General features: G+C 36.4%; 1 protein-coding gene across 1 annotated transcript in view; it reads left to right on the top strand.

Annotated features, from left to right (window-relative positions):
• Nucleotides 1-13,118, top strand: part of LCP1 (lymphocyte cytosolic protein 1) — a 550,854-nt gene that overhangs the window by 509,782 nt on the left and 27,954 nt on the right. The gene's annotated exons all lie outside the window — the stretch shown is intronic.

Raw genomic sequence — 13,118 nt, 5'->3', positions numbered from 1 at the left:
CATCCAGTTATCCTACAGTGTAACTGTGCTGTACTGTATAATGTAAGGTTCGGCATTTACACCAACCTGAATCATCCAGTTATCCTACAGTGTAACTGTGCTGTACTGCATAATGTAAGGTTCGGCATTTACACCAACCTGAATCATCCAGTTAAGCTACAATGTAACTGTGCTGTACTGTATAAGGTAAGGTTAGGCATTTACACCAACCTGAATTATCCAGTTAAGCTACAATGTAACTGTGCTGTACTGTATAAGGTAAGGTTAGGCATTTACACCAACCTGAATCATCCAGTTATCCTACAGTGTAACTGTGCTGTACTGTATAATGTAAGGTTCGGCATTTACACCAACCTGAATCATCCAGTTATCCTACAGTGTAACTGTGCTGTACTGTATAATGTAAGGTTCGGCATTTACACCAACCTGAATCATCCAGTTAAGCTACAATGTAACTGTGCTGTACTGTATAAGGTAAGGTTAGGCATTTACACCAACCTGAATTATCCAGTTAAGCTACAATGTAACTGTGCTGTACTGTATAAGGTAAGGTTAGGCATTTACACCAACCTGAATTATCCATTTAAGCTACAATGTAACTGTGCTGTACTGTATAATGTAAGGTTTGGTATTTATACTCCCTGAATCATCCACTTATGCTACAATGTAACTGTGCTGTACTGTATAAGGTAAGGTTTGGCATTTACACCTCCCTGAATTATCCAGTTATGCTACAATGTAACTGTGCTGTACTGTATAAGGTAAGGTTTGGCATTTACACCTCCCTGAATCATCCAGTTATGCTACAATGTAACTGTGCTGTACTGTATAAGGTAAGGTTAGGCATTTACACCAACCTGAATTATCCAGTTAAGCTACAATGTAACTGTGCTGTACTGTATAAGGTAAGGTTAGGCATTTACACCAACCTGAATTATCCAGTTAAGCTACAATGTAACTGTGCTGTACTGTATAAGGTAAGGTTAGGCATTTACACCAACCTGAATTATCCAGTTATGCTACAATGTAACTGTGCTGTACTGTATAAGGTAAGGTTAGGCATTTACACCAACCTGAATTATCCAGTTATGCTACAATGTAACTGTGCTGTACTGTATAAGGTACGGGTTGGCATTTACACCAACCTGAATTATCCAGTTAAGCTACAATGTAACTGTGCTGTACTGTATAAGGTACGGTTTGGCATTTACACCAACCTGAATTATCCAGTTATGCTACAATGTAACTGTGCTGTACTGTATAAGGTAAGGTTTGGCATTTACACCTCCCTGAATCATCCAGTTGTGCTACAATGTAACTGTGCTGTACTGTATAAGGTAAGGTTTGGTATTTACACTTCCTGAATCATCCAGTTAAGCTACAATGCAACTGTTCTATACTGTATAATGTAAGGTTTGGCATTTACACCTCCCTGAATCATCCAGTTATGCTGCAGTATAACTGTGCTGTACTGTATAATGTAAGGTTTGGTATTTACACCTCCCTGAATCATCCAGTTAAGCTACAATGTAACTGCGCTGTAGTGTATAATGTAAGGTTTGGCATTTACACCAACCTGAATTATCCAGTTAAGCTACAATGTAACTGTGCTGTACTGTATAAGGTACGGTTTGGCATTTACACCAACCTGAATTATCCAGTTAAGCTACAATGTAACTGTGCTGTACTGTATAATGTAAGGTTTGGCATTTACACCTCCCTGAATCATCCAGTTAAGATACAATGTAACTGTGTTGTACTGTATAATGTAAGGTTTAGCATTTACACCTCCCTGAATCATCCAGTTAAGATACAATGTAACTGTGCTGTACTGTATAAGGTAAGGTTTGGCATTTACACCAACCTGAATTATCCAGTTAAGCTACAGTGTAACTGTGCTGTACTGTATAATATAAGGTTTGGCATTTACACCTCCCTGACTCATCCAGTTATGCTACAATATAACTGTGCTGTACTGTATAAGGTACGGTTTGGCATTTACACCAACCTGAATTATCCAGTTAAGCTACAATGTAACTGTGCTGTACTGTATAATGTAAGGTTTGGCATTTACACCAACCTGAATTATCCAGTTAAGCTACAGTGTAACGGTGCTGTACTGTATAATATAAGGTTTGGCATTTACACCTCCCTGAATCATCCAGTTATGCTACAATGTAACTGTGCTATACTGTACAATGTAAGGTTTGGCATTTACACCTCCCTGAATCATCCAGTTATGCTACAATGTAACTGTGCTGTACTGTACAATGTAAGGTTTGACATTTACACCTCCCTGAATCATCCAGTTATGCTACAATGTAACTGTTCTGTACTGTATAAGGTAAGGTTTGGCATTTACACCAACCTGAATTATCCAGTTAAGATACAATGTAACTGTGCTGTACTGTATAATGTAAGGTTTGGCATTTACACCTCCCTGAATCATCCAGTTATGCTACAATGTAACTGTGCTGTACTGTACAATGTAAGGTTTGGCATTTACACCTCCCTGAATCATCCAGTTATGCTGCAGTATAACTGTGCTGTACTGTATAATGTAAGGTTTGGTATTTACACTTCCTGAATCATCCAGTTATGCTACAATGTAACTGTGCTGTACTGTATAATGTAAGGTTTGGTATTTACACTCCCTGAATCATCCAATTATGCTACAATGTAACTCTGCTGTACTGTATAATGTAAGGTTTGGTATTTACATACCCAAAATCATCCAGTTATGCTACAATGTAACTGTGCTGTACTGTATAATATAAGTTTTGGCATTTACACCTCCCTGAATCATCCAGTTAGGCTACAATGTAACTGTGCTGTACTGTATAATTTTAGGTTTGGCATTTACACTCCCTGAATCATCCAGTTATGCTACAATGTAACTGTTCTGTACTGTATAATGTAAGGTTTGGAATTTACACCAACCTGAATCATCCAATTAAGCTACAATGTAACTATGCTGTACTGTACAATGTAAGCTTTGGCATTTACACTCTATGAATCAAGCAGTTATGCTATAATGTTACTGTGCTGCACTGTATAATGTAAGGTCTGGCATTTACACCTCCCTGAATCATCCAGATAAGCTACAATGTAACTGTGCTATACTGTATAATGTAAGGTTTGGCATTTACACCTCCCTGAATCATCCAGTTATGCTACAATGTAACTGTGCTGTACTGTACAATGTAATGTTTGGCATTTACACCTCCTTGAATCATCCAGTTATGCTGCAGTGTAACAGTGCTGCACTGTATAGTGTATGGTTTGGCATTTACACCTCCCTGAATCATCCAGTTATGGTAGAATGTAACTGCGCTGTACAGTATAATATAAGGTTTGGCATTTACACCTCCCTGAATCATCCAGTTATGCTACAATGTAACTGTGCTGTACTGTATAATGTAAGGTTTAGCATTTATACCTCCCTGAATCATCCAGTTATGCTACATTGTAACTGTGCTGTACTGTATAATGTAAGGTTTGGCATTTACACTCCCTGAATCATCCAATTATGCTACAATGTAACTGTGCTGTACTGTATAATGTAAGGTGTGACATTTACATCTCCCTGAATCATCCAGTTATGCCACAATGTAACTGTTCTGTACTGTATAATGTAAGGTTTGGCATTTACACCAACCTGAATCATCCAGTTAAGCTGCAATGTAACTGTGCTGTACTGTATAATGTAATGTTTGGTATTTACACCTCCCTGAATCATCCAGTTATGCTACAATGTAACTGTGCTGTACTGTATAATGTAAGGTTTGGCATTTACACCTCCCTGAATCATCCAGTTATGGTAGAATGTAACTGTGCTGTACAGTATAATATAAGGTTTGGCACTTACACCTCCCTGAATCATCCAGTTATGCTACAATGTAACTGTGCTGTACTGTATAATGTAAGGTTTAGCATTTACACCTCCCTGAATCATCCAGTTATGCTACATTGTAACTGTGCTGTACTGTATAATGTAAGGTTTGGAATTTACACTCCCTGAATCATCCAGTTATGCTACAATGTAACTGTTCTGTACTGTATAATGTAAGGTTTGGCATTTACACCAACCTGAATCATTCAGTTAAGCTACAATGTAACTGTGCTGTACTGTATAATGTAAGGTTTGGCATTTACACCTTCCTGAATCATCCAGTTATGCTACAATGTAACTGTGCTGTACTGTACAATGTAAGCTTTGGCATTTACACTCCATGAATCAAGCAGTTATGCTATAATGTAACTGTGCTGCAATGTATAATGTAAAGTCTGGCATTTAAACCTCCCTGAATCATCCAGTTAAGCTACAATGTAACTGTGCTGTACTGTATAATGTAAGGTTTGGCATTTACACCTCCCTGAATTATCCAGTTATGCTACAATGTAACTGTACTGTATAATGTACGGTTTGGCATTTACATCTCCCTGAATCATCCAGTTATGCTACAATGCAACTGCGCTGTACTGCATAATGTAATGTTTGGCATTCACACCTCCCTGAATCATCCAGTTATTCTAAATGTAACTGCGCTGTAGTGTATAATGTAAGGTTTGGCATTACACCTCCCTGAATCATCCAGTTATGCTACAATGTAACTGTGCTGTCCTGTATAATGTAAGGTTTGGCATTTAGACTCCCTGAATCATCCAGTTATGCTACAGTGTTACTGTGCTGCACTGTATAATGCAAAGTTTGTCATTTACATCTCCCTGAATCATCCAGTTATGCTACAATGTAACTGTGCTGTATTGTATAATGTAACGTTTGGCATTTACACCTCCCTGAATCATCCAGTTATGCTACAATGTAACTGTGATGTACTGTATAATGTAAGGTTTGGCATTTATATTCCCCTGCATTGTCCCATTATGCTACAGTGTAACTGTGCTGTACTGTATAATGTAAGGTTTGGCATTACACCTCCCTGAATCATTCAGTTATGCTACAGTGTAACTGTGCTGTACTGTATAATATACGGTTTGGCATTTATACTCCCTGAATCATCCAGTTATACTGCAAGGTAACTGTGCTGTACTGTATAATGTAATGTTTGACATTACACCTCCCTGAATCATCCAGTTATGCTACAATGTAACTGTGCTGTACTGTACAATGTAAGCTTTGGCATTTACACTCCATGAATCAAGCAGTTATGCTATAATGTAACTGTGCTGCACTGTATAATGTAAGATTTGGCATTTACACCTCCCTGAATCATCCAGTTATCCTACAATGTAACTGTGCTGCACTGTATAATGTAAGGTTTGGCATTTACACCTCCCTGAATCATCCAGTTATGCTACAATGTAAGTGTGCTGCACTGTATAATGTAAGGTTTGGCATTTACACCTCCTTGAATCATCCAGTTATGCTACAATGTAACTATGGTGTACTGTATAATGTAAGGGTTAGCATTTACACTCCCTGAATCATCAAGTTATGCTACAATGTAACTGTGCTGTACTGTATCATGTAAGGTTTGGCATTTACACATCCCTGAATCATCCAGTTATGCTACAATGTAACTGTACTGTACTGTATAATGTATGGTTTGGCATTTACATCTCCCTGAATCATCCAGTTATGCTACAATGCAACTGCGCTATACTGTATAATGTAATGTTTGGCATTCACACCTCCCTGAATCATCCAGTTATTCTAAATGTAACGGCGCTGTAGTGTATAATGTAAGGTTTGGCATTACACCTCCCTGAATCATCCAGTTATGCTACAATGTAACTGTGCTGTACTGTATAATGTAAGGTTTGGCTTTTACACCTCCCTGAATCATCCAGTTATGCTACAATGTAAGTGTGCTGCACTGTATAATGTAAGGTTTGGCATTTACACCTCCTTGAATCATCCAGTTATGCTACAATGTAACTGTGCTGCACTGTATAATGTAAGATTTGGCATTTACACCTCCCTGAATCATCCAGTTATCCTACAATGTAACTGTGCTGTACTGTATAATGTAAGGTTTGGCATTTACACCTCCCTGAATCATCCAGTTATGCTACAATGTAAGTGTGCTGCACTGTATAATGTAAGGTTTGGCATTTACACCTCCTTGAATCATCCAGTTATGCTACAATGTAACTATGGTGTACTGTATAATGTAAGGGTTAGCATTTACACTCCCTGAATCATCCAGTTATGCTACAATGTAACTGTGCTGTACTGTATCATGTAAGGTTTGGCATTTACACATCCCTGAATCATCCAGTTATGCTACAATGTAACTGTACTGTACTGTATAATGTATGGTTTGGCATTTACATCTCCCTGAATCATCCAGTTATGCTACAATGCAACTGCGCTATACTGTATAATATAATGTTTGGCATTCACACCTCCCTGAATCATCCAGTTATTCTAAATGTAACGGCGCTGTAGTGTATAATGTAAGGTTTGGCATTACACCTCCCTGAATCATCCAGTTATGCTACAATGTAACTGTGCTGTACTGTATAATGCAAGGTTTGGCATTTACACTCCCTGAATCATCCAGTTATGCTACAGTGTTAAAGTGCTGTACTGTATAATGTAAAGTTTGTCATTTACATCTCCCTGAATCATCCAGTTATGCTACAATGTAACTGTGCTGTATTGTATAATGTAACGTTTGACATTTATACCTCCCTGAATCATCCAGTTATGCTACAATGTAACTGTGCTGCACTGTATAATGTAAGGTTTGGCATTTATATTCCCCTGCATTGTCCCATTATGCTACAGTGTAACTGAGCTGTACTGTATAATGTAAGGTTTGGCATTACACCTCCCTGAATCATTCAGTTATGCTACAGTGTAACTGTGCTGTACTGTATAATATATGGTTTGGCATTTATACTCCCTGAATCATCCAGTTATACTGCAAGGTAACTGTACTGTACTGTATAATGTAAGGTTTGGCATTTACACTCCCTGAATCATCCAGTTATGCTACAGTGTAACTGTGCTGTACTGTATAATGTAATGTGTGGCATTTACACCTCCCTGAATCATCCAGTTATGCTACAATGTAACTGTTCTGTACTGTATAATGTAAGGTTTGGCATTTATACCAACCAGAATTATCCAGTTAAGCTACAATGTAACTGTGCTGTACTGTATAATGTAATGTTTGGCATTTACACTTCCCTGAATCATCCAGTTATGCTACAATGTAACTGTGTTGTACTGTACAATGTAAGCTTTGGCATTTACACTCCATGAATCAAACAGTTATGCTATAATGTAACTGTGCTGCACTGTATAATGTAAGATTTGGCATTTACACCTCCCTGAATCATCCAGTTATCCTACAATGTAACTGTGCTGTACTGTATAATGTAAGGTTTGGCATTTACACCTCCCTGAATCATCCAGTTATGCTACAATGTAAGTGTGCTGCACTGTATAATGTAAGGTTTGGCATTTACACCTCCCTGAATCATCCAGTTATGCTACAATGTAACTATGCTGTACTGTATAATGTAAGTGTTGGCATTTACACTCCCTGAATCATCCAGTTATGCTACAATGTAACTGTGCTCTACTGTATCATGTAAGGTTTGGCATTTACACATCCCTGAATCATCCAGTTATGCTACAATGTAACTGTACTGTATAATGTACGGTTTGGCATTTATATCTCCCTGAATAATCCAGTTATGCTGCACTGCAACTGCGCTGTACTGCATAATGTAATGTTTGGCATTCACACCTCCCTGAATCATCCAGTTATTCTAAATGTAACTGCGCTGTAGTGTATAATTTTAGGTTTGGCATTGCACTTCCCTGAATCATCCAGTTATGCTACAATGTAACTGTGCTGTACTGTATAATGTAAGGTTTGGCATGTACACTCCCTGAATCATCCAGTTAAGCTACAGTGTTACTGTGCTGTACTGTATAATGTAAAGTTTGTCATTTACATCTCTCTGAATCATCCAGTTATGCTACAATGTAACTGTGCTGTATTGTATAATGTAACGTTTGGCATTTACACCTCCCTGAATCATCCAGTTATGTTACAATGTAACTGTGCTGTACTGTATAATGCAAGGTTTGGCATTTATATTCCCCTGCATTGTCCCATTATGCTACAGTGTAACTGTGCTGTACTGTATAATGTAAGGCTTGGCATTACACCTCCCTGAATCATCGAGTTATGCTACAGTGTAACTGTGCTGTACTGTATAATATACGGTTTGGCATTTATACTCCCTGAATCATCCAGTTATACTGCAAGGTAACTGTACTGTACTGTATAATGTAAGGTTTGGCATTACACCTCCCTGAATCATCCAGTTATGCTACAATGCAACTGTGCTGTACTATATAATGTAAAGTTTGGCATTTGCACTCCCTGAATCATCCAATTATACTACAATGTAACTGTGCTGTACTGTGTAATGTAAGGTTTGGCATTTACATCTCCCTGAATCATCCAGTTATGCTACAATGTAACTGTGCTGTACTGTATAATGTAAGGTTTGGCATTTACACTAAGTAGAAAAGCTGAGCCAAACCACCACGGCTGTAGTAAATACAACTTTATTACAAAAAGTACTGGAAATAAGTAAGCGCTTTCATGATTGCACTGACCGCTTCATCAGACTGTTGTTAATAACTTTTTCATCTTATTTAAAAGTATAAATAAACAAGCAACAACCACCAAGGGATTAGTGCTCCTGTGAACCAAGTAATAAACGAAAACAGCAACTGAATCCAAAACATTCACAGGGCAAAAAAACGGCAGTAAACCACAGTACTAACACAACGAAGCAGTAATCCAAAAGTTATGAAGTCAACACCAGACGAAAACTGGCTAGAAGATTTTTATTCACCCAAGTAAGCGCTTTTACCTTTAGGCTTCATCAGACTTTAAGACCTTACATTGAACAATGGTTTAAAAAACTAATGAACCAAAGCCATAGGCTCATGTCTACATCCAACGTCATCAAACCAAATAAATATTTAAAGGTACCAGCAATTTACAAAGCAACATACATAAAATAGTATAATAAAAAGTACTTTCATAGTAGGATAAAAACATCAAACAAAATATAAAAAATAACATATCAATAAAACATATTTAAATATCAAAAATTGAATCTGCGCTAATAAAACACAGACCAATGACACATACTACTGCAGAATCCTAGGCTTAGGTCTGGGTAATCTCCTTTTACTAAGAATGGGCTTCAAATGGACCTTGTCATTTAGACCCAGTTTGCTATCCACTTTACAGTGGATAATCCAACGTGTCTCACATTCCTCAGTATAATTCTCTATGTCACCACCCCTGAGGCTTGATGTAATGGATTGCATGACAGAAAAACTAAAAGTGTGATCAGGCCCTAGTAGTTTACAGTGTTTAGCTAAGGCATTATGTTCTGAACCAACACGCATATGGTAAACATGTTCCCTAATGCGTTCCTTCAACTGTCTGTTGGTTTTCCCAATATAGAATGCTGTACATGATGTACACCTAGCTAAATATACAATGTTCCTTCTCTGGCAATTAGTCATGGTCTGGAAATGAAATTCATGACCAGTGACCGGATGTAAAAAGATGTTATTGGTATCAATGTATTGACATTGCCTACATTGATTACAAGGAATAGTGTTATAAACGGGACCAATATCATGTAAATTACTGGGAAAATGACATAACATCTGTTTCAAGTTTTCCTTATTCTTATACAGAAACTTGGGTCTAATGCCCACAATATCTGTGATGTCATCATCAATTAGCAACAATGACCATCATGAACAGAATGTTAGAACAGGTGAACTGAGAGTACCATTGTTCTTTACGGGGGATGTTAAAGATATAAGGGACATAATTGAGAAATATTGGTCCACTCTTCTAATTGATGATGATAGTAGTGTTATTGCCTGGTGGAATATAGCCACCTGCAATAATGATAAGTTTGTTTGAGTTTAGTTTTAATTTGGCAAGGATTAGTTCAACATCTAAGATTTTTTGGGTGTTATAATCAATTTGCTCAATGGTGAGATGATTTTGGAACAATATCGTAATGCCACCTCCCTTTTTCTCTACTCTATCTCTGCGTATTATGTTATAGCCAGGGGCTGTAATCTCATTATTATGGTGTTCTGGTTTAAGTCATGTTTCAGTTAGCACTGCTATTTCTGGTTTATATACAGCTAGAAGGGCATGACGGTCCTGGATTTTAAGTATACTTCTTGCATTTATGTTGATGAAGAGGAGAAAGGAGGTAGGTCTATAGTATAGGGGGTTTGGCTGATTAGAGTCTGTGTAGGGTGTTGTGGTGGGCCCTGGATTAGGGTGAATGTCACCACAGCAAATGCGTTTGTGGAGTAGGTGAAGATACAGTTTAGTTAGTTTGTGTAGTAATTTAGTATATTTTAATGAGGCTTGAGGGTTAGTTCTGACTGACAGTTTGTAGTGGGAGTAAGAGAGTGATCTAGAAGATGTAATAGAACTTTCTATAGAAGGCCCGCAGGAAATGGAAAACAAAAAATGTGCCCTCAGTTTAGAAGAAACCAAGCTAAGAGAAGAGTTGCTTGACTTAAAAGAGATAGATAGACATATTAAGATCAATGAAAGAAATAGAATACAGAAGGTCAATAAAACCCAAAAAGTCAGAAGTTTGGTAAAGCAAATGGACAAAGTAATTAGGATTGTCCATAGAGATTCATGTGATATAACACAAGAAAGCAGGATATATTACTGTGCAGCTAAATTAATAACTGATAAAGTTCTACCACAAGAACACAGGGTAGTGAAGGAGAGAAAGGGGAGAAATCAAATACGATCATGGAAGTATCGAATAGAGAAAACCATAAAGCAACTAAAACAAGAAGTGTCACTATTAGAAGAGTATAGAAGAGGGAACAGATCAACAAAAATACACAGAAAGATAGACGTGGTAAAAGCAATGCACAATATTAGAACAGATTATGATCTATCATGCACTATCGCAAATAATAAACTAAAAATCTTAGCATGGGCTGAAAAACTTAGAAGATATTTAGACAAATATAAATGAAAAGTATAAAATGAGCAATTTATTGATGACCCAAAAAAAGTTTTATAGAGAATTGGAAATAAGATAAAAGGAATTGAAAGACCGCCAAAAAACGAAGAAACAGATACATTTAGAGAAGTATCTATTAAGATCCTGTGGAACATAACAAATATGCTAATTGGATAAAAGAAGTAAAAGAAAGAATAAGAAGTTTAAAGGTGCAGGATATGAAATGGAATGAAGTAACTGCCAGAGAGAATAAAACAAAGTTAAGAAAAGCTTCTAACTGGAAAACCCCAGGCCCAGATGCAGTACCTAACTTCTGGTTAAAAGTATTAACATCTTTGCACGAAGATTTAGCCATGAGTAAGAATTATTTTTATTACGCACTCTAAACAGACACCAAATTGGCTAACAACAGGAAAAACAATGCTTCTACTTAGAGTGAACCTGCAAGCGACCCTAAAAATTATAGACCAATAGCTTGCCTTCCGACGACGTATAAACTATACATGGAATTGATGCCAACAGATTTTATAGTCATTTAGAAGAAAACTCAATTATGGCAACAGAACAAAAGGCCAATAAAAGAAAGTCATTTATTGTTAAATAAAGTCATAGTGGAGAACTGTAAAAAGGGGAAGAACTTAAGTGTGGCCTGGATTGACTACAAAAAAGCATTTGATAGTATCCCACATCCATGGATAAAAGAGTGCTTAAAAATGTATAACATACACCATACACTGATCGATTACATTAAAATGACCATGAAACTGTGGCAGACCACTTTGCAATTAAGCCATGATAAAGGACAACTTATTATTCCAGGGATAAAAATCCAAAGGGGGATATTCCAGGGTGGCTCTCTGTCACCACTGCTATTCTGGCTTGCCCTTAATCCATTAAACTGTCTACTTATCAGCTTAGGTCATGGCTATAATTTGGCTGCTAGAAAACAACAAAGTGCAAAGACTTCTCATCTTCTCTTTGTCAGTGATTTGAAACTGTATGGCTCATCAGATGAGGAACTGAAAGCACAAGTGCAAGTTATCAAAACTTTTTCAGATGATTTAAAAATGCCATTTGGTCTTGATAAATGTACAAAAACAACCTTTAAAGCAGGAAAACTGCAGCACCAAGAAAACAGTTTGGGACAAGAACTTGAGTATGAGGGAGTATAGAAATATTTGGGAATTGATGAAGTATCAACAATAAAACTTAGTAAGGAGTACTTCAGAAGACTTAAACTAACCCTGAAAACAGCATTGGCATCTAAGAACAAAATTCAAGCTATAAACCAGTTTGCTCTTCCTGCCCTAACGTACAGTTTTGGAGAGACTGATTGGCCCTAAAACATGCTGGATAGATTAGATAGGAAAACAAGAAGGATGCTTCATGCTCATCAAATGATTTATAAAAATCAGTGCATACCAAGATTATATATTCCCTGTTCTGAAGGAGGGATAGGCCTCCTTGAAACTGATTACATGTATAGATTTGCAATTGTGGGACTCCACACATATCAGACGCCTATAATGGCAAAGGTTTAAATGATTGTATATCTATTGCACCAGCGTTAAAAGTTTTAGCTTTGGACCCTAAAAAACACTATTTAAGTGGTAAATAGTGTCTAAATTTTGTAGTTTACATCCAATACAATTCATTTATCATTTGCATATACACACTTTTTACATACATTTCATAATTACAGATGTTTACATATTTACTATTTAAATATATTCATATATTTATGTATATATTTATATTTCTACTTATATTCATAGAGTTTTTTTACATATTTATATTTATATATATTATCTTTACATTCATATACATTTGTATATATTAACACGGTTATATATAGTTATTTATTTAATTCATATTTATATTTATATTTATATTTATATTTACATTTATATTTACATATTTATATCTATATATTTATATATTTATATATTCATATATGTATTTAGACTTTGTATATTTATTTATAAATTTATGTAGTTTACTTAGTTTACATACAATTTTAATACTTCATCAATTTTTCTTAACCACTAACACATATATTTTGAAACATAAGACGTAATACATTC

The sequence above is a fragment of the Protopterus annectens genome, chromosome 5.part0 (assembly GCF_019279795.1).
Source record: "Protopterus annectens isolate FY-2018-M chromosome 5.part0, PAN1.0, whole genome shotgun sequence".
In the NCBI taxonomy this organism is placed as follows: domain Eukaryota; kingdom Metazoa; phylum Chordata; order Ceratodontiformes; family Protopteridae; genus Protopterus; species Protopterus annectens.
Note: the sequence above shows the minus strand (reverse complement) of the source record. Positions and strands in the feature narration are given on the sequence as shown.